We start from the raw sequence: 19,705 nt of genomic DNA, 5'->3' as shown, positions 1-19,705 counted from the left end.
CATCGTCATTTGGATGGGTTTTCATTTTTACTCGCTCGTATTAGTGCTTACTGAGTAAACATAAAAAAGTAAGGTTGATTTTGTTAGCGACATTCCACTGTCATTGGCAGCTAACTGTATTGAACATTCACTGCTCTGTTTACAAATACAAACCTGCTTCAAAGTACGCTTCTTATACAAATACGCTGTGATTTGCTATTCCGTACCGTTGCTTGTTCGTGTCTAATATTTGTGTTTGTCGCCCAAGACAAACTGAGCGTGCCTCGTGTCTTGTTCTCGACCATATCCGTACCATAAAGCGAGTCATATTATTAACGTTAAAGACATAAACTTCATGACATAATGAGGTACACTCAAACCGTGCATTTTAATACAAAATTTTCTGTGGGAGAGTCGGGACAAGACTTTTATTTGGAGCACGGTGTACCCGAAGCTCGTTTACTTAAGTAATAGAAAGGAAAATCGTGTTGGTAAGCAAGTTGAGACCACCAGCGCTGATCTAGACATGCAGCGACATCATAATTATTACGGGCCGCTTTACTCTCAACATAACCGGACAACTTCCCACCGCATAATAAATTGTAGTGTGTCGCTTGATTATACCCCGCTGACGTTTCAATTTGATAGTTTCCCATTGGGTCTTATCACTTTCTAGGATTATTGATCGATTTAGTGGGGCGTATCGTTGCGATCTCTAGGCGTCGTATAAATTACTGGCTAGCATCGGCCGGTCGGTTGGTCCGGCCGCGACTATTGTCAAAGGAAGTGCATCGGTTATTGTTCCCGTCGCTTTGCGTTTTATCTGCGCCGCGCAATCGCGATCCGAACGCGCAGAGGACTGCAATTTATCTCGCCCTCTATTTGATCGTATTATTTTACTATTGGAAATTGTCTCGGGAAATTGACGCATCATTATCGGCTTTGAAAAATTACATTTGCATTTTATGATCGTTGTGTGTTTGTATAACGAACGTAATATTCTTACTTAATATAGTTCATTGAATTAAAGTACGAATCTTATCAAGTTACAAACAAAAGCTGATTTCATTATTATCCGTTTATTAAACCGTAGTGGTGATTCATTAATTCCCTGCAACTTAATTCGGAAATTACCGATATCCTCATTTCAGTGCATTAACGTTTATTGAGATTCCAAGAAGATTAAGCGAGCTATCTCGAGATACGATCTTTGTCCAATCTCCCTAATTATTTTTACTTGCTAGAGGAAGTGAGCATTCATTCTCATGACTCCGATTAAGTGCGGCGAGATAAAATCAGAACTTCGATGTCTCGATATCTTATTCATAAATCCGATGCAATCGATTGTATTCATGTCATAGTGAGTGACGCTCGATCAGCATAATCGGTTTACAAGCTTCCTGTCCCAATTGTTATTGTAATAGTCATTGTACTACCAGTTATTAATGTCGCGTACGATACGCGAACCGTCACGGCTAATTTATTTATACGACTCAAACAAAATAATGAAGAATAGTGGGTCTCGATGCGACAATTCCAAGTTTAAGTTCAACCATTAATTAAGGTTTCCATTAAGAGCCAAGACTGTGTGTAAGATGCTAAGTTTGGTGGTTTGTATGTCTCTAGACGAATATGGGAACAAGCACGTAGGTCAGAACACGTGAATTTACTCTGATGATGAAGTTAAGAAATTATGTAGAACGTTGTTGTGTTAGGCTGGTTCTTCTGAGAAACCAAAGTTTTGTGGTCGTTTACCAAGAGAAGTAGAACTTTAATTATGCACAAAATATAAGCTAAGTAGACAGTGTTCTAAACTTCAAACATTGTTGTTATACCTCATAAGTTGTTGCGGAATCACGTTTTTGCAAACATACGCTAACATGGTTACCTAACTAATTCTCTATGGGGCGTGACAAACATAAAAAAAGATAAGTATTTAATTATTTATTGGACAATTTAAAAGGAATAAAATAAAAAGTGTAGAAAAGTTAAAAACTAAATTATGCATATTGACTTGAAAAACATACTTCACAGCCATGTAAATATCTATTTGAATAACACGATTCCGCCTGGACCACACGTGATTTAAATAATTTGGCAATTTATCGATGCCAGATATGATTTGCTGTTGACTTGCACCTACTTTAATGGTTACTGATAGCCATAATGTAACCGAACACGAGATTGTAGATATTAGTTTTTATTTGCGGTGGCGATGAAGAATTTTTATAATGATTAATGACGATCATTATAACTGTTGATTTGTTTTGATCGAAGCTCTTTAGTTTTATTGCACCGGTATTAAAGCATGGTTAATTAAAAACTTTTTCTTCGTTTCATCATTGTAGATGCCGTGGGAGGGTCTGAAGTGTTCTAATGGCACTCCAGGGACACAGGCAGTAACAACCCCCATTTCACATATGATTTATAGCTCTTTCCGATCACCTATAGGTTGTAAAACCGATTTATAATCTCGGTGATTTATTAACACAGTAAAACTTTTTACCTCTTCAGAATATCTGGTTTGTGATCTTTTTATCGCCGGTCGTCGTGAAAATATTATCACAGATATTCGAATTGTCGGCAAGTGGCTTGGAATAAACGGCGCGAAGCATGCGATACCCAATTGCAGATTCTGCAGATTGCTGTCATGGGGTCCCATTGAGAGCGCTGTTTAACCTGTGCAAGCTATTATTAACCGTTCATTGCTGGTGGATTTATACCGTCGTCGGCGTCACGGACTGTTCCCGTACGCAATTATCCGACTCGCGATCTCCCCATTGTTGTCGAAATTTAAAACAAATTTCCTGTGCAAGGGGGGTCGCGTTTTTCTGCCCTGCCAAATTGGATAAGCACTGTAATTACTCGTTTAAGTTCCGAACGCTCGTCGGTTTGTGGGTATTGAGGCTCGCTGTGTATATTTTGAAGGAGTTTATGAGGCGGAACGCATTCCTCGCCGGGGCGTAGGGAGCCTGAACCTGAATGCTAACCGCGTCTTAATTCAAGAATACCGTTTGCTCCTGCTGTGGAGCACAATGAGTAAGGATGTTATTGATAATCAAATCAGATTGGCGTTTCCAAAAGTACTTCTGGCACAGTTGCCGGTGGTCTGATTTATAGCGATAAGGTTTCTAAAGAGGTAAAGTTATCGAGGAAAATCGCGAAACAAGCCAAGCTTGTTCTGTCCACTGACGTCATATGACCGATGCGATTGTTTTCACAGTGATTAATATTGGGTATCTTCAGGACTTTAGTTATCTTAATCTGCATTGTAAATAGATCGCAACTAAGTTGCTTATTGTTACTCTGGCAATGATTTATGATCTTTCACTGGCCTATCAATATGGTGTTGATTTACATCTTTTACTTAAGTATAGTCGCAAGATGGGGATTGAACTTCAACTTCCGAGTTCAATTTCGGGCAAATATCAAGGAAGTGATTGGACCTGTCCGATTTTTTTATATTTTCCAAAACAACAGTAAATCACACATGTAATATATACCATTGGTTGGTTGGTTGGTTATCGCTTAGAAACTTTTACAACACCCTTCGTTTACATTTTGACAGATAAGATGTCAGCAGAAAATTGGATTTCACAAAATAAACATGTCTTCTTTGGGTTGCAATTTCATTGATTTGGAAAATTAGACTCTATGACTGATCGTTATAGTGTATTTTAGGAAAGGAGGTAGATATTGCAGGAGTGTTGAACGGTGTTTCCTTTGTAAGTGTTCCGGTCAAAAGATTGGCTTTACGGCTAACAGCTGTTGGCCGAATAAGGTGAGGCATTTTATTTGCTTAAGGCAGATTGACGTATCACATTCATATGCAAAGCGTTCTCAGATAGGATCTTGATGAGGATTTGATGAGTTTATTAAATTGCGAAGAAATGAATTACACACAGGGTGTGCAAAATCAAATGAGATCTCTACGATGTTTATTCGTTGAAATGCGAAACTGATATGAATATAAATATTTATAACGTTAATTAATTTGACCTATAGTCTCAAAATGATATTTCGATGGTAATTGCTTCGGAAAAAACGTCTTTGTTCTGATTTTATTTTAGTTTAAAACAAAGATAAAATTTTATGTTTGATTCTTATCTTTTATATTTTAATTGATCCTTTATTTTATTGCTTATAGTTTTTTAGTTGAATAAAAAAAATAACGCGGATGACACAGGTGTCACAGGATGTTCACAGTCCATAAAGAGATAATTTGGACACTTATAAATATATTATAATTTTAGTCAAATTGTGTTTTATCATAAATATTTTGGATCATCGATTTTTTTGTTCATAACATATTAATATTATTCACAAATTAATGTATAAATTAACTATTATTTTAATATTATTTTTAGTCTAATAAATCCCACAAAACCGATATTTAATATAAATTCGAATTATTAAAAAAAAAATAACAGTCGGGTAATCACAATCAAGCTTCATATCGCTCCTACCTGACGTATATTGCCGACCCAACATAACGTGTGACGGAGCCGAAGTCAACCTTCGCTTGCCAATGAAGCAGAAGTGACGTCTGACATCTGACGTCTGACTGGCCACGTCACTCGGGTTTGACGAGCCGACAGTCAGACAATGCGCGTATGACGTCACTGTATCCAAATTTCTGACAGTCGAGGTGTATGTGAATTTAAATTATTGATGTTTTGATTGTATTTGGAGTATTCAATGATCGGGGGACTTCTATGATATTGGTTCTGAATAAGATAAAAATTTGAATATTGCTTAATATGCGAGCCAATTAAACTAATCTGATAATATCTTTTAGACAGAGAAAAATTATAATTAGCCTAACGTTATCAGTTTTGTTAAATTTCTGGCAATATATTAAAGCATTTTAATGAACAGTAAAGCACAAATTAAAGACGAACGCGCTGATAGCATCGTTGGTTATTTGCTTACCACATCAAAAAGTATAAATTAAATTCAAATAAAATGGAAATAAAATATTTTTATTATGTGAATTCGTATCAAAAATACTCTCATCACTAAGTAAAAGCTCTTTTACGAGTGTTAGTTTTCAAAACAAATTATTAATTTAACATCGTATACGAGTCTGTGAGATTATAGTTTCATTTTATGTCTCGGTTGTTAAGTTTCGTAAAGTATCTAGTATCTTTTTACCAAGTTATTGATACTTTTCGGGCGGTGAAGGCTCGACCTCAACTTATTTTTGTCATAGTTACAAAGTCGTAAAACTGAAAATCGTACCCATCATTATCAGCTATAAACATCGATAAATAGTTGAAGTGTTATTTCCGTTTGTACGCCTATTCTATTCGGTCATATCAAATATCCATAAAATGCGAATGCAATCAGAATTTGGATTAGATAGCCTCCATACAACGTAGTTAATATTTTGGCTATAAAAACTGCAACCCGTTTCATTCGATCTTCATATAGATAGTTTGGTTTGATTGGTTCCACAAATATCGATAGAATTAGGCGGTAAATTATATTTTACGATCGAAAATATAAATGAGCAATTTCTTTAAAAGTAGCGTGTGGGGCGGAGCCTTTAATTTGATAACACCATTTAATGGGGCCTATTTTCGTAAAGAATGACGTCATAAGCACTAATAGAGAGATGGTGATCAGTAGTGGTGGTACTGCCACGCAATTTGTCTCGACTAACGCTATAAATTGATTGTGCGCGCAGCGTGTCGTCTATCTGATCAACTTGGTATTTATAAATGATTTTGATAATGCGAGCCTCACCTACATGGATGGGCGAGTCATACTTGATCATTATAATAGTAAGGTATTGTGTGTCGAGTTACTTCCGTGCAGTCGGGTGGAACTCCCATTAGAAAAGCTGCACGTTATATTGTATTTACGAATGAATGAATCATTACGTATAATGATAGAAATTGAGTGAAAGTGTGTAAATTTTGGTGACATGAATTCGTGTATATGTTGAATTTGAACCTAATCTATCTACATAATTGTATTTGTTTATTGCAAAATATGCCTATAGTATTGGTAGAAGTTTGTCACTTTTTTTTTTTTTTTTTTTTTGTCGAGGGGGAAAATCATTCAATGACTTCTCTCGCCTTGGGTGAGGCTGCAAGGATTGTCAGACTCTTACTGACTAAAAAGTTGACCCCGTTCCTTCTCCTGCTTTGAGCCGGAGCCCCGGTAACCTTTTACGTTGTCCGCAGCTCCGGATCAGGCATCAGATACTGGGCCCAATCTGTGGTGGTCTGGTGGGTATTTGAGGCGCGCGTGGAACGTGACGCGCCGTCCGCACGTGTCTGGTTCTGGTCGGGCGGCGAGCTACCCTTGCTCGCCGTCCGCAGACCCGACTTAGGTGGCGGAGATTATCACGCGATATAAATGACGCCCAGAGTTCTTTGCGGCGGCTGGGGCGTGAGGAGGATCGTTAACCCTCAATGCGCTCCGCCTTCTCCTTAGCTAGCATGACTGCTTAAGCACTAAGGAGGAGACGGCGTCCCATTCCCTCTCGCTGCATCATGGCCTAACCAAAGCCGGACGCAGAGGTCACCGTCGCCGATCACATCCCTAAGGACACGGCGGTGCTCAGCCCATGCAGGGCACACCGCTATTGTATGCTCCATTTTGTCCTCCGGGTGATCACGCAATGCCGACACCCGGGCGTTTCCTCCCGCCGAATCCGAAACATAACCTACCGAAACTTCCGTGTCCGGTAACACCTGCGTCAGGCGGTAGGTAGGACGCCGTGACGCCTTTCTAGCCACTCTTCAAAGAGGGGACTTACCGCTGCTATAACATTGAGCCCAAGTTTGTTTTCACTTGCATAGAAAAAAGCCTTGTTAGACTATGCAAAATGTGCGATCTTTAGGATATCTATCAGTTTATAGTAAAGATGATTTGATGAAGACTGATGACTGTTGACAAAGCGAAAGAGGTATTAGACAGACGCGAAGTTATGTATATGTACGATTTGGATAAAGGATTATTTTCCATTGATCTTAAAACTTACTTTAGCTTTTACACAATATTAGATGTCAGTAAACCAGGAGCAATATCTCAAGACCATTAATTATTGTGCCAGTCAATAATTCCCTTATTGACTACGTTCAGTAGTAGCCATTTCCCTAGACATGGTATGCAATACATTACCTGCAGACGTAGCGTATGCAGCTTTCCTGGCCATATTTCACTGGTACATTAGTCGAGGAGGTAATATTGATAGTATATATGATGATTGATTTTTATTGTTGAAGAATAACTGTTAATTTGAATAAATTGATCAATTTCAAATATATGTTTCTGCTATAAACATTTTTGCAGCAGTATTTTGACTATAATCATAATTCGAATAGTGATCTGTTAAATGTGTGGATAAAAATATTTTAGGATCAAAATATCTACATAATTCTCAATCATGTCTGACCTAATGATATTCAAAATTCCAATAGTTTATTGGACTTCAAATATTGTTTAATTTACTTAAACTATTAAGACAGCATTATTTAACATTCAATTTCGTTTTATATTGATTTTAAGTCTTCAACACTAAAGACTGCGACTCGCGCTGCGTACATTAGCATATTTAATTACAAACAAAATCATCTTTAAATGGAAAGTTTTAATCAGTACATAAGTTTACTAAAATACGAAGATTATTCATAGAAAATCAATATACATTTAAAGTTTATTGAAAAAATGTTTATTAGAATCGATTTTAGTATTTCGAATTTGTGTTTAGAATACTGAATGTATCGATAAATCGTTTGGTACCGATTCGGGTTGTTTCAGTACCGTTTGTGGCTCTATAGCAATAACGCATTCGATTTAACGATCGCAAAGTGCACGTGTGTGTTTTAAACGTTTCTATTTTTAACATTCCGCCGGAAAAAGAGCGGTCTTTTTGAATTGTACACAAAATAACACAACTAACCTCGTTTGTTGGTTCTGACGCAAAAACGCCAATAATGATAGGAATGAATTTAGATAGCCTATCATTTGTATCGATTTTAAATTATTCGATATTTAAATGAAACAGTTTGTTATGGTTGGATACCACGAATTGATTTCGATTCTTTAGTAAAACAATACTGAAAGTGGAACTTTTTTTAGAATGACCTATAATGCCCGGCTACAGTAGCAACGGCGGTTACAATCCGTGCCGCAAGACTAATGAGGCGACTAAACAGAACACCCAGCCTTGACATATCGAACTCATTTATTTTCTCCGCAAACTAATCGAATAACTTCTTTATCAATTAAAACAAGAACAATGATATTAACAGGGTGTGCTTTTTGGAAATTTTCATTTGTTATTTACCACACTGTAAAACGTAATTGTGTTTCATTAAAATTCTTGTCACCCTTTCGCTGAGGGCCGTTCGATTCAATTAAACTTGCTTATTTGTGTTAGAGGATAGTAGAGCGGTTATTCGTTTACAAATAAAAGGGTACCGGTATGGGTATCGGCCAATTGGTGTTGTCTGGGTTTTATTTGTGTTTACGTCTATGATCTTATCTGTCGGTTATAGGGGCACTCCGCCCATTTATTAAACTGCCACGTTGAAGGAGTGACAGTGAAAACCGTTGACTGGTTATGAAGTACATTATGAGACGTTTCTTTTTGCTCTAGTGATATTTTTCTATTTATATTTTCTATAATATCAAGGAAACGTGCTTTTCGTTACTTTTTGCATTCGTTTGTACCCAATGAAGTTTGCTTGATGAAGGAGTAAATTATCAATATTATTATTTATTAATGATTCATTACATAAACTGACAAAAATACACCATGAGTAACTTCAGACATTAATTTTGATAATTGTGATCGACGAAAATACCTTAAAATTTTAGATACGGATATGTATCTATAGAGGTTTTTGTTCCATTAGCACGCGAGGGTGTGTGTTTAATGAAAACAGGACAAGAATCTGAATTTAATGTGTTTCTCGTGGTCGTCTCAATATCGTTACTCGATAAGTTTATTAAATTGTTCGGGACGGGTGAAATTTCATAGTCCCGATTTTTGGGACCAAATTCGGTAAAATGGGTTTTAATAGTAACAGTTGTACGAGTCCATTCATGTTATTGTCCTATTTTACATTGAAATGCAATTTTGTTCTTAATGTTATTGTGCAACTTTGCTTTTAAACTTTGTATATTATTTTGTATGGTGGTTTTGGGACGTGAGAAAAACAAAACTTTTTGCTAAATAGTGCTAACTAAATGTACTTCTAATTTAACTTTTCTGGTTAGTTTCGATGCGAATTTGTTCTATCTTGTACATTATTAAGCTTTAGACTAGATTGTATGGGCCCTGTAAGTCTGCTCCGGAGCTACAAACTACCTAGTAGGTTCACCAGGGCTCCGGTTCGAAAAGCAGGAGTAGGAACGGGGTGGTTTTTAGTCAGTAAGAGTCTGATACTCCCTCTCGCCTCGCTTAAGGCGAGAGAAGCCGTTGGATGATTGTCCCCCCTTAAAAAATCTAGATTGTATTATTTGTCGTCATAAATGGTATGCAGCCTTGTTATTTGGATTTAATATAAAGGATTTTTACAGTTCCTTCTATTCAAAAAGCTTGTTCCACAGTGAGTAGATACACGTAAGAAGGATGAATATATTTCTTCTACTGCAAGGGTTAATGCACCCTTGGGCCCAAAATAACCAAAACAAAACTTAACCTATAAAATAATTCAGTGACCGCAACCAGGTTGTAAAATTTTGTTGCAAGGAACCCCTTTTTGTGGTTTAAGCCAATGTCCCCATGGTTCCGTAGTAAAAGTTGATTAAACAAAGAAAAAATGCCCGGTTAAATTTTATTACTTGGTCGGTGTATCGTCAATAAAAACGGTATTGTGGTTTTAAGAACGTTCTACGTTTTCATTGAGACAGAGTTTACGATTTACTATTGACAAACATACATGGTATGTTATTGCTTGGAGTTATTTCTTTAGATAAGGAAACTGAAAATGAGACGTACTTAAGTATTATGTGGAAATGTTCAAGACGAAAGTCTAGAATTTATATCTATAATGCCTAAAAATAATGTTTTAAGGTTCAAGTTTATATGTGAGGTTTTTCAGGTTCGAATAAAATTCAAGCTTCAATAGTCAGCATTGGGATATTTCCTGAAAAAATAAAAATAAAATAATTTCATCAAGTAACCTTTAGAAAGGGCCTCTGCTGGCAAAATAAAAGTGGTATCTCTTACGAATAGAAAAACTGAAAGTCAAAGTCAAAGTAAGTTGTGAAAGTACACTATAATTACAGCCCAGTCCAGTGCATATGAACATGTATACTTTCGCAAAAATGCTCAATAACTAATTTCAATTTACTTTTTATCCTCAAACAAAAGGGGTAAACAGGTAGTTGAAATATCGTGGCGTTTTCCAGCCGTAAGGTCGTTGACCTCCGAACCATAATGGGTGCCCCGTCACTCCGCTGTCGCTGCCCGTCACTGCAAGAAGAGTTAATTTTTCCTTGCATTTCATTTACTTAAGAAAAAAACAACGACCTGTGTGTTCCGTAAGTGTAATATGTAATTATTTTTAAAGGTACACTTAATTTCATGAAACTTATTGTTTTTTAATTAGCTTTGATTGAGGCTTAAGACTTGGCAGTTTTGGGATCAATAATAATCATAAGGAATTTACAAAATAAGAAGTATGATTTCGATATACACGTATTTTAATTTTCTTACAAAAACAAATACTTTTGAACATAATATTATATAGATTTGAAATATCGCGTGACGTCATTTTATGCGTAGAAATGACGTATTTGCTCCCATTCCTAAACATTGATTCGTTTTATCTAAGATTATCTTATATGACAAAATAAAAAAAAAACGAGTCTAATATTTTTTCATTATCTAACTGACGACGACTAAATAGACTTTAATTTTTTTTTCATACCCCGTCATCATCCCTATTATAGGAAACAAACCTCTTATCAAATGACAAGGAACTCTGATTCCAAAAGCTTATAGGCGCATCAAAATGTTGTTTATCTTTAATTAGTTGAAAATTGCTGATTCACGTCGCCTCGATAACGTCCACCCACAGATGTGTAGTGGGTTCCGTTCCCGGTACCGACTTACGACTATCATAACATTGGTGACGGGTCCAATGTGATATAAGTGCTTTACATAATTATTGTTGCATTTGTATGAAATGTTTGTTTGTTTGTCCACGAGAGGGGGCGACGAATGTGTGGTTAATTATGATGTATTCATGGTTTAGATTTGTGTAGACTAAGGCTATTGTTGGGTTTGGTTCCAAAGATAATCATTTAGGTATTCTTTTTTTTTTTCGATGCAAAATTCATGGCCCTTTGTAAGGTGTCAACCTCCATAGCCTTTTTTTTCTCTTTTTTGAGGGGGTAAATCAGTGGATGACTTATCTCGCCTTGGGCGAGGTGAGAGGGAGTGTCAGACTCTTACTGACTAAAAGCCACCCCGTTCCTACTCCTGCTTTCGAGCCGGAGCTCCGGTAAACCCGCTAGGTAGTCCGCAGCTCCGGATCAGAAAGATAATCATTTAGGTATTATTTTTTTCAGAAGCAAAATTCATCACTCTTAATTTGTCAACCTCAATAGTCTTTTTTTTTAAGGGGGGAAAATCATCCAATGACTTCTCTCACCAGGACGAGGCGAGGGGGAGTGTCAGATTCTTACTGACTAAACCACCAACCCGTTCCTACTTCTGCTTGTCGAGCTGGAGCCCCCCAGTAAACCTGCTAGGTAGTCCGCAGCTCCGGAACCTCAATAGTCTAACTGATTAAAACTGACCAATCTAAAAGATCAAAGAACATCTTCAAAAAGGAAGACAGTTAGCAAAACATTACAAAATACTGACATTAAACAGAAATTGGTTAAGACTCCGTGATCCGGACCTATGTAGTCGTTAAAAGGAAAGATTTCCATAATTGAACAAAGATCCAATTTCTCATACAAAGTTTACCCTCTTGAATAAAATAAGCTACAGATTAAATGACGTCTCAAATGAACAGTAAGAAGTTTAACATAACGTTTCGTTGAGCGAATCACATTCATATGTAAATATGCGCGGGAGACTGTACACAAGGCGCTTACGATGACTGCATTGTTAGTACAGTATTCAAATAATGTTTCGGAGTCACGAGTGTACAGCACACTGGCGATTTCTGCTCAATGAAATTGTTGTACATATTTGTAACTGTTAGTACTTCCGTGGGTGAAATATCGTGGAGATTTTCCGATTGCATGAAGGGAATTGCACAATACCTAATTGAATGATTTTCGGTTTCAAATGGGAAACAGGACACCTAGGTAAAAAATTTAGTATTATTGACTGACTCGATGGCCAAGTAGTCGCAATTACGACTACCGGGCAAGGGGTCTCGGGTTCGATTCCCGCGTTGGGCAAAGTATTGCTAGGTTGTTTTCGATTTTTCGAAAATTTCTGGAATTGTGTCCAGTTTATGGCAATAGGCTCACCCACTAATAGGTGTACATTGTACAGTGGCATTCCGTGCCATAATGCACACTTCTGCCTACCCCTTCGGGGGTAAGGCGTAACGATATATATTTATTATTAGTATTATTGCAAAATGTACCTATACAGGGATAGCCAATGTAAGAAATTCCATTTTGTTTATTCGAGAAACCTTAAGACTCATCACGGAATAAGATAGAATGCTACTTAATTATTCATTAGACGGGGATCAAAATTGATAGCAACTTTTTTGGAAGGGAGATTTGAACCAGCGTTGAATATTATCTGAAATCTTATTTTAATTTTCTATTGAGCAACGATAGCCCCCTTTATTAAAGAGTAGAGTGCATATTCCGTAAGCTTAATTGCGTATAAATATTAAATCGGCTAATGCACTGTTTATAACAAAGTTTGTAAGGTCCAAAAAATCAATAGCGCCAATCCTGCTCCCGTTCCAGAACAGGGTTGAATAACCGGCATGAATTTTTAAAGCATTTTGTGTAGTGCAAACTGCGTCGCTTTGAGGCAGATGAAGTCCGCATCTCCCGCTTGAGAATATTAAAATTCTTCGCAGAGACCGTCCTAAGGCACAATGCACATTGTCAACGCATATAAACCTACACTGTTGCCTTTACTTGCTATTGTACTGCACCCCTTGCACTTTCTTTGCTGTTTTCACGGCGTATTCTACTATTTTATTATTCATAACAACCGCCTTATGCTCAACTCCTATAATGTTAATAATTGAAGACATCCGTGACGTTGAAATGTTGGAGCGACTTGGAACAAGTCATGTTCGAAACTCCTTTATTTATTACTTCATGTTTTGTTGGTGTACTCATATTGAAAGCATGCATGAATGTGCTGCGAGTTTAGCTGCCTCGAGGGTTTAACTCCCTTTTAGACTATTCAAGATTTACTCTGACCATCGAAGGCAGACAATCCTAAATGTAGAGCAACTATGGATGGAAGAATGGCGTGAAATTATATAAGCATGCACGATATTGGATGAAACCAATCGAATCAAAATCGAAACTTTCGTTTTTACGATTGCGAGTATTTTACCGAGTAATATTACGGCACGACTAGAGCATTAAAATGTATAAGTTATGATTAAACTGTTATTTTAATCCAGTCGTGCGCGAAATGATTTGAGTAACTCTACGCCAGAGCTTTCGCGCCGCATATTATTGAAATAAAGAAAACCCATTTCTTTGGTACAGGATAGCATTATGCGTTGATATGACTGCATGTTTATGGCTTATTGTTCTCACTCGATATTATACTTAGCACCGCATTAAACATTTTATTGAGTAATGTGCGCCCTGATAGAATTCAACGCAAAGGTCAAGTGTATGTTAATATATTTTAAAGATACTTCGTGGGCGGCGCGATTTATTGTGCTTTGATACACATTAAACTATGTAAATAATACATAAAATGTAAAGGTGTGAACGTAACATGTTGTACAGGTTTACAGAAAATTGTAACATTTAATTCTTAGTATTTATTACTAGCTTTTGCCCGCGACTTCGTTCGCGTGGAATAGTGACTTCCGGCAAATTTTTGGTTTTAACCACATAGTTCCCGATCTCGCGGGATCTCTTCAAAAATGAGATGTGGAAGATATTCCAGGGAACTCTTCAAAAATCAACATAATGAGCTCTGCGTTTGAATTTAATAGATAGTGTATACTCACTTAGGGCATTGAAAAAATAGTTTAAAAACGGACTTAAACTAACTTAAAACTAAAGAAAGCTACGAATTACGAATTTATAACAATTAAAAAAGAAACTATATTACAACCTATCCTCTATGCTATAATAACCAAGCTTAAACTAAATAATTTAAAAGAAACGACTTAAATCTAATCTAATTAAAAAAAAAATTAGACTTACAATTTTATTAAAAAAACTAACTACAGTAACTATGTACTAATAATCGATATCAAACTAAACCTACGTTAAATAGTTTAACCAAAAAACCAGGAAAACCCAACAAATAAACTTATTAATTGACAAATACAACGAAACCAATTTAGAATATACGAAACAGCAGGACCACTACAGACAAATAATCATACGACTGATAATACACTTTTTCTACGATAGTACCGAAGCGCTCGGCCGATACCCAACCAAATGAATGTAACGAAACCATAGCGCGATCTATTTCGATCCCAACGCCATCTATCGAGGATAAAGACAACTTGGATTATTTATTTATACTCCGTTCGGGCATTTTCTTTGTACTAAAAGTTTAATTATATTGATATTATTTTTTTCATACCTTTTTACTATTTATTTACTTTTTTTCGATGAATTAAAACAATAACATGAACCGAAGTCGTGTAACGATCGACATAGAATTATCTATACTCCGTTAGAGCATTTTCTTTGTACTAAATGTTTTATTATATTGATATTATTTTTTTCATACCTTTTTACTATTTATTTACTTTTTTCGATGAATTAAAACAATAACATGAACCGAAGTCGTATAACGATCGACATAGAATTATTTATAAATAATTTATTTCTTATTTTTATTTTTTGATTTTTGAAATAAAAATATATCTATGTCCTTTCTAAGGTTCTAAACTATATCTGTACCAAATTTCAACCAAATCCGTCAAATAGTTGCGGAGATTAATGGTATAAGCATAGAATGTTCGACGTGATTCTTTAATTTGACATAACTTTTTTATTTATGAACCGATTGACATGAAACAAACACTAAATGTAAATTTAAGCATCCCACAATATATTCGTGAAAACCGCATCCAACTCGGATCAGCCGTTTCTGAGATTAGCGCGCACAGACGAACAGACAAACAGACAAACAGACAAACAGACAAACAGACAAACAGACAAACAGACAAAAAAAAGTTAATTACATTTTTGGGTTCGACATCGACATAACAATAACCCCTGCTATTTTTTTTATTTTTATTTTCAATGTACAGACAGCACTTTTCTACGATTTTATTATATGTATAGATTGTTATTTATGATGTGAAGTTTATAGAATTTTATTATTTTATATTCCAAAGCTAGGTAAAGTCATAGTCAGGAACAAAAGCTACTTTTGTAAGTTAATACTTTTCAGTGTTATTTTATCATATAACTATTTATTATTTCCATTTAGAGTGTTGCAGTTCAGTTTTTTATAGAATACACAGTCAAATAAATAAAATGAACATATTTTAATAATTTGGAAATGGAATGAGTTACCTATATTCAGAAATAAGCAGGTATCTAATTAAGACATAGAGGACTACACAGGATGATGCTTGATATCAAGAGAAGAGAATCAATTTGACCGACGAAGAAATACTAACATGACACACTGACCAGGATGTATGATGACAACCACTACTCGTTCAAAAGTAATTACCGCAAATTATCACATAAAAGGTGTTAAAACGAAACCAAACGAAACTTTAATTTAAAGCCATTTATCTTATTTAATTAAAAAAAAAAATAATTTAATTAATTTACTCGAACGAAACTAGTTTTCTTCATAAAATTAATATCATCAAATATTAAAAATGCGACAAGGAATTTGGACAGATAACGATCTATTGATTTAGATAGAGATTTTTTTTTAATGAATAGCAAATCAAATTAAATATTTCTTTTTGTCAGTTTGTTTAAAAAAAGGCTTGTTTGATTTAAAATTAATGTTGTATAATATAGTTTTTATGTGTCCTACGTAAGGTAAAGAATATTAATACATTCGCTAATGGGATATTGTCAATTATTGAAATTGGAATAAATAAATTGGCTTTGAAACAAGATTTTCGATAAAGCAATATATCAGCTGTATGCCACCTTTGATTAAAATATATTATTAAAAGTCGCATGGTAATGACATACCTAACAGAATAAATTTCTCCATTCTTCGAAGCAAAAGCCTTCAATTCTTAAATTCCTAATCCCTAATCCTCAAAAGGCCGACAACGCATTTTGGTAACTGTTCTGGTGTTATAGATGCCCATGGGTAGCGCCGATGGCTAACCCACCATCAGGTGATCCATGTGGTTACGTGCCATCCTGTGTCATAAACTATATATTTACTTTATTTGCTACTTTTCTTGAGGATGCCGTAGACGACTAACTGTCGATTAACAATTGATTTTAATCGAAATCTCGGAATCGATTTCGATTTTTGACAAAAACTTCATACCTACATGTTTTTTCTTTCGGTCGAAAGTAACACCGCATTCTAAATCTACGTATCAAACTGGAGGTTATAGGATAAACCTTCATAGGGATGTCCATAGTCAGTAGTGTACTATTACGACCTGTTGATAGTGTAATTACTAAGTCAAATTAATTCAATACACCATTAATAAGGTGACTATCTTTAAGAATAATAAAACAGGCGTATAAATAATACGTGACAAATTCAATTACCGAATAAAAATCTAACCAAAAATTCTCGTCTAACTTGAAATACTAAAAAGGCTTCTTAGTAAGAAGAAACATTTAAAATAAAACGCTTTAATGTAATCGCATTATTTATGGATGAGACCAAAACCAGACCGATTCGGATCAAGACCTTTTACTAAAAGGTGAACGATTAAGCTTCTGTAAAAACGGAGTCGACTTATTAATCTTATTAAAACCTATTTAGATACAACAAGATAGATTATGTCGGAATAGTTAATATTAATGCGAAAATGTGACTGTTTGTTACGCGTTTTTGAATAAACAGTTGAATTTATTTCTATAGATTTTGGTACAAAGATAGAACAAAACCTGAAGATGATTGATATTTTTTGAATTAACGGATTGTATAATCAATAATGACGTGGCCTAATCAACCGGCTCTTTCTTATTATGTATAATGTATCAAAACACTAATGTATCAAACGGAATAGCAAATGAATCGCTAATATAGCTACTTAATAAGCGCCAAGCATCGCGTGACCGAAAATTGGGTAGAGCCATAACATTTCTCTTGGATAAGTGAATATAATAAAAGTTCAAAGTAAACAGGCGCAGTGGAGCGGCATATAAAATGCAAAGTAATGGAGCCGAGAAGTAGGGTATCGCCACTTAACAGGTCTAGAAGTTTTCCTTTATCCGTTATACTTTTATTCCATTTTCGCAGGAAAACCGCTGAAGTTTTTTTCATACAAAAAAGGTTAATGTTATTGTGCCGTATTCATAATTAGACCACACGCGATCGCGTAAGGAGCCAGAAGAATTTAAATTCCTGACGTTCGGGGAAAAAATTCATGCCATCCTCGTTGTTACTTTCTACGTTTCGTTTTTACAAAAAATATCTTTGAACTGTACGCTATGCGCTGGATTTTGTTCGTGGAAAAGTTCGGGTTTGTGCAGGGCACGCGAGACAAACTATAGCAATTTACGACGTGTTACATAAAACTCACGTTCCTAAATTCATCTACTTGGGTGGCCCAGTTTGATAACCATTAGGTTTTTGTAAGAGTTTAATGGTCGATCTTTAACGAGTGTAATAGGTGCGTTCTTTCTTTGTTTTAGCAGTTGTGGAACACGACGCAAGCCGCGGTAGAACGTGTTACAATTTAAGTGGTTCGATAACGGACTCTTTAGTTCCATCGTGAACAATGGCCAGCTTTTTGATAGTGTTGTCGAGACAAAATGCTTTTTTATTTACGCTACGTGACTTTTTTGTACATTTATAAATTTAGTAGGTACTAATCCGTCATTTTAAGACATTGTGCTTTGTGAGTGTGAGTGTCAAAATTACTCGTATAATATCACCCATTGTTTTATTTCGTCAAATTTAAATTTTAGAGTAATACCTACATAATAACAAATCTATAACAATGCCATTCTGTGACTAACCAATACTTTTAACAAAGTCTCCACTACAGTTTGTTTCAAAACACTCCTAGTTTATCCGGAGCTAAACCCGTTGACAAAACTCCAAAACAATAGAAACGACTTTAAAACTTAAAATAACAACTGACAGTGAACAAAGAATGCAGTGGAGTCGCGTTACGCGTCAGCCCTGTCTAGAAGTGTCCCGAATGTCTGCAATTCAAGCCGAGTATGTCAGGCAATGCATTCTTTGGTTTCAACATAGTTTCAACGACACATCGGTTTTAAAATGGTTCCCCATGACAGATGCTGTTGTACGTGACTCCGTTGTAAAACAACCGCGTTACGTAGCAGAATATAAAAATAGATCGAAGTGTTTTTGAGAGGTAGGTTTTTGTGGGCCACAGTGCACTTACATTACCATATAGAGCTTACGTTTGCTTCTTGCTTGTTTTACTATTGCTGGTTTAGGAAGGCCGATATAAATGTTTTGTGTGATGAGTGAATACTGAATAGTCGCTATCTGGCTGTTGAATTTGATTCCACCTGGGTGTCAATGTATTTTAATCTATCGTGAATCTGGTATGACCTATCAAACAGATGAAACGGAATGAATATTTTTTCATATGAAACGGCTTACAGAATTATTAAAATCATAGCCAATCAATAACGATTGAGGATTTATTAATAACTAGAAATAATATTGATATAATATTCAAGCTTCAATTACGGATACAAATCTAAACGTATCGTTTGAGGAATTATTTCATACAAATTATTGAATATCCAAATAACCAAATCTCAGTTGCATAATAACTTTTCGAACACGTAATACATCAACGGTCTTAAATATTATACTGAAAGACCAGTCCAATATATCCAAACCTTGGACGCGAATGTATAGTCAAGTTAGCAAGAACACCATTAGACCAATACCAAATCCTGACATTAGTCTTGACTACGAATACAGACACAACCCTATCGCGTCCCGTGGGTATCGAATGGGCCAAAGGGGGATTATTTGAGTGGGATTATTTACTAATATCATTATACTGTATCCCATTCTATCAGAATGCGAGTATGTAATACCTAAGTAATGCATATTTTAATAGAACATCTCTGAAGATGGATAAGTCTGTGTTTAGAGATGTTATTTCAAAGGAGTTTTGTTACGAATTTCACGTATTTTGGACTGTTTGATAACTGTTACATAAGAGATTAATAGAAGAAGAGCAATATTCAGTTTTCAATGTGTAACGCTTTACTTTTGGTAGGTAGTAGAAAATTAAGCTTAAGCGCCACTGTAACGTTAGTGGTTACAGTGGGTAGATAGAAATATAAAATGAAAAAATTATTTTTAGTTAGAATTTTTTTATATTCAGGTAGGTAGGTAGGTAGTTGTCGGTTGAGCCGGGTGTGAGTTTGAATATCGAGCGCGTAATGAAATCTGGTTCGC

The sequence above is a fragment of the Spodoptera frugiperda genome, chromosome 31 (assembly GCF_023101765.2).
Source record: "Spodoptera frugiperda isolate SF20-4 chromosome 31, AGI-APGP_CSIRO_Sfru_2.0, whole genome shotgun sequence".
NCBI lineage: Eukaryota > Metazoa > Arthropoda > Insecta > Lepidoptera > Noctuidae > Spodoptera > Spodoptera frugiperda.
This window is presented reverse-complemented; position numbering follows the sequence as displayed.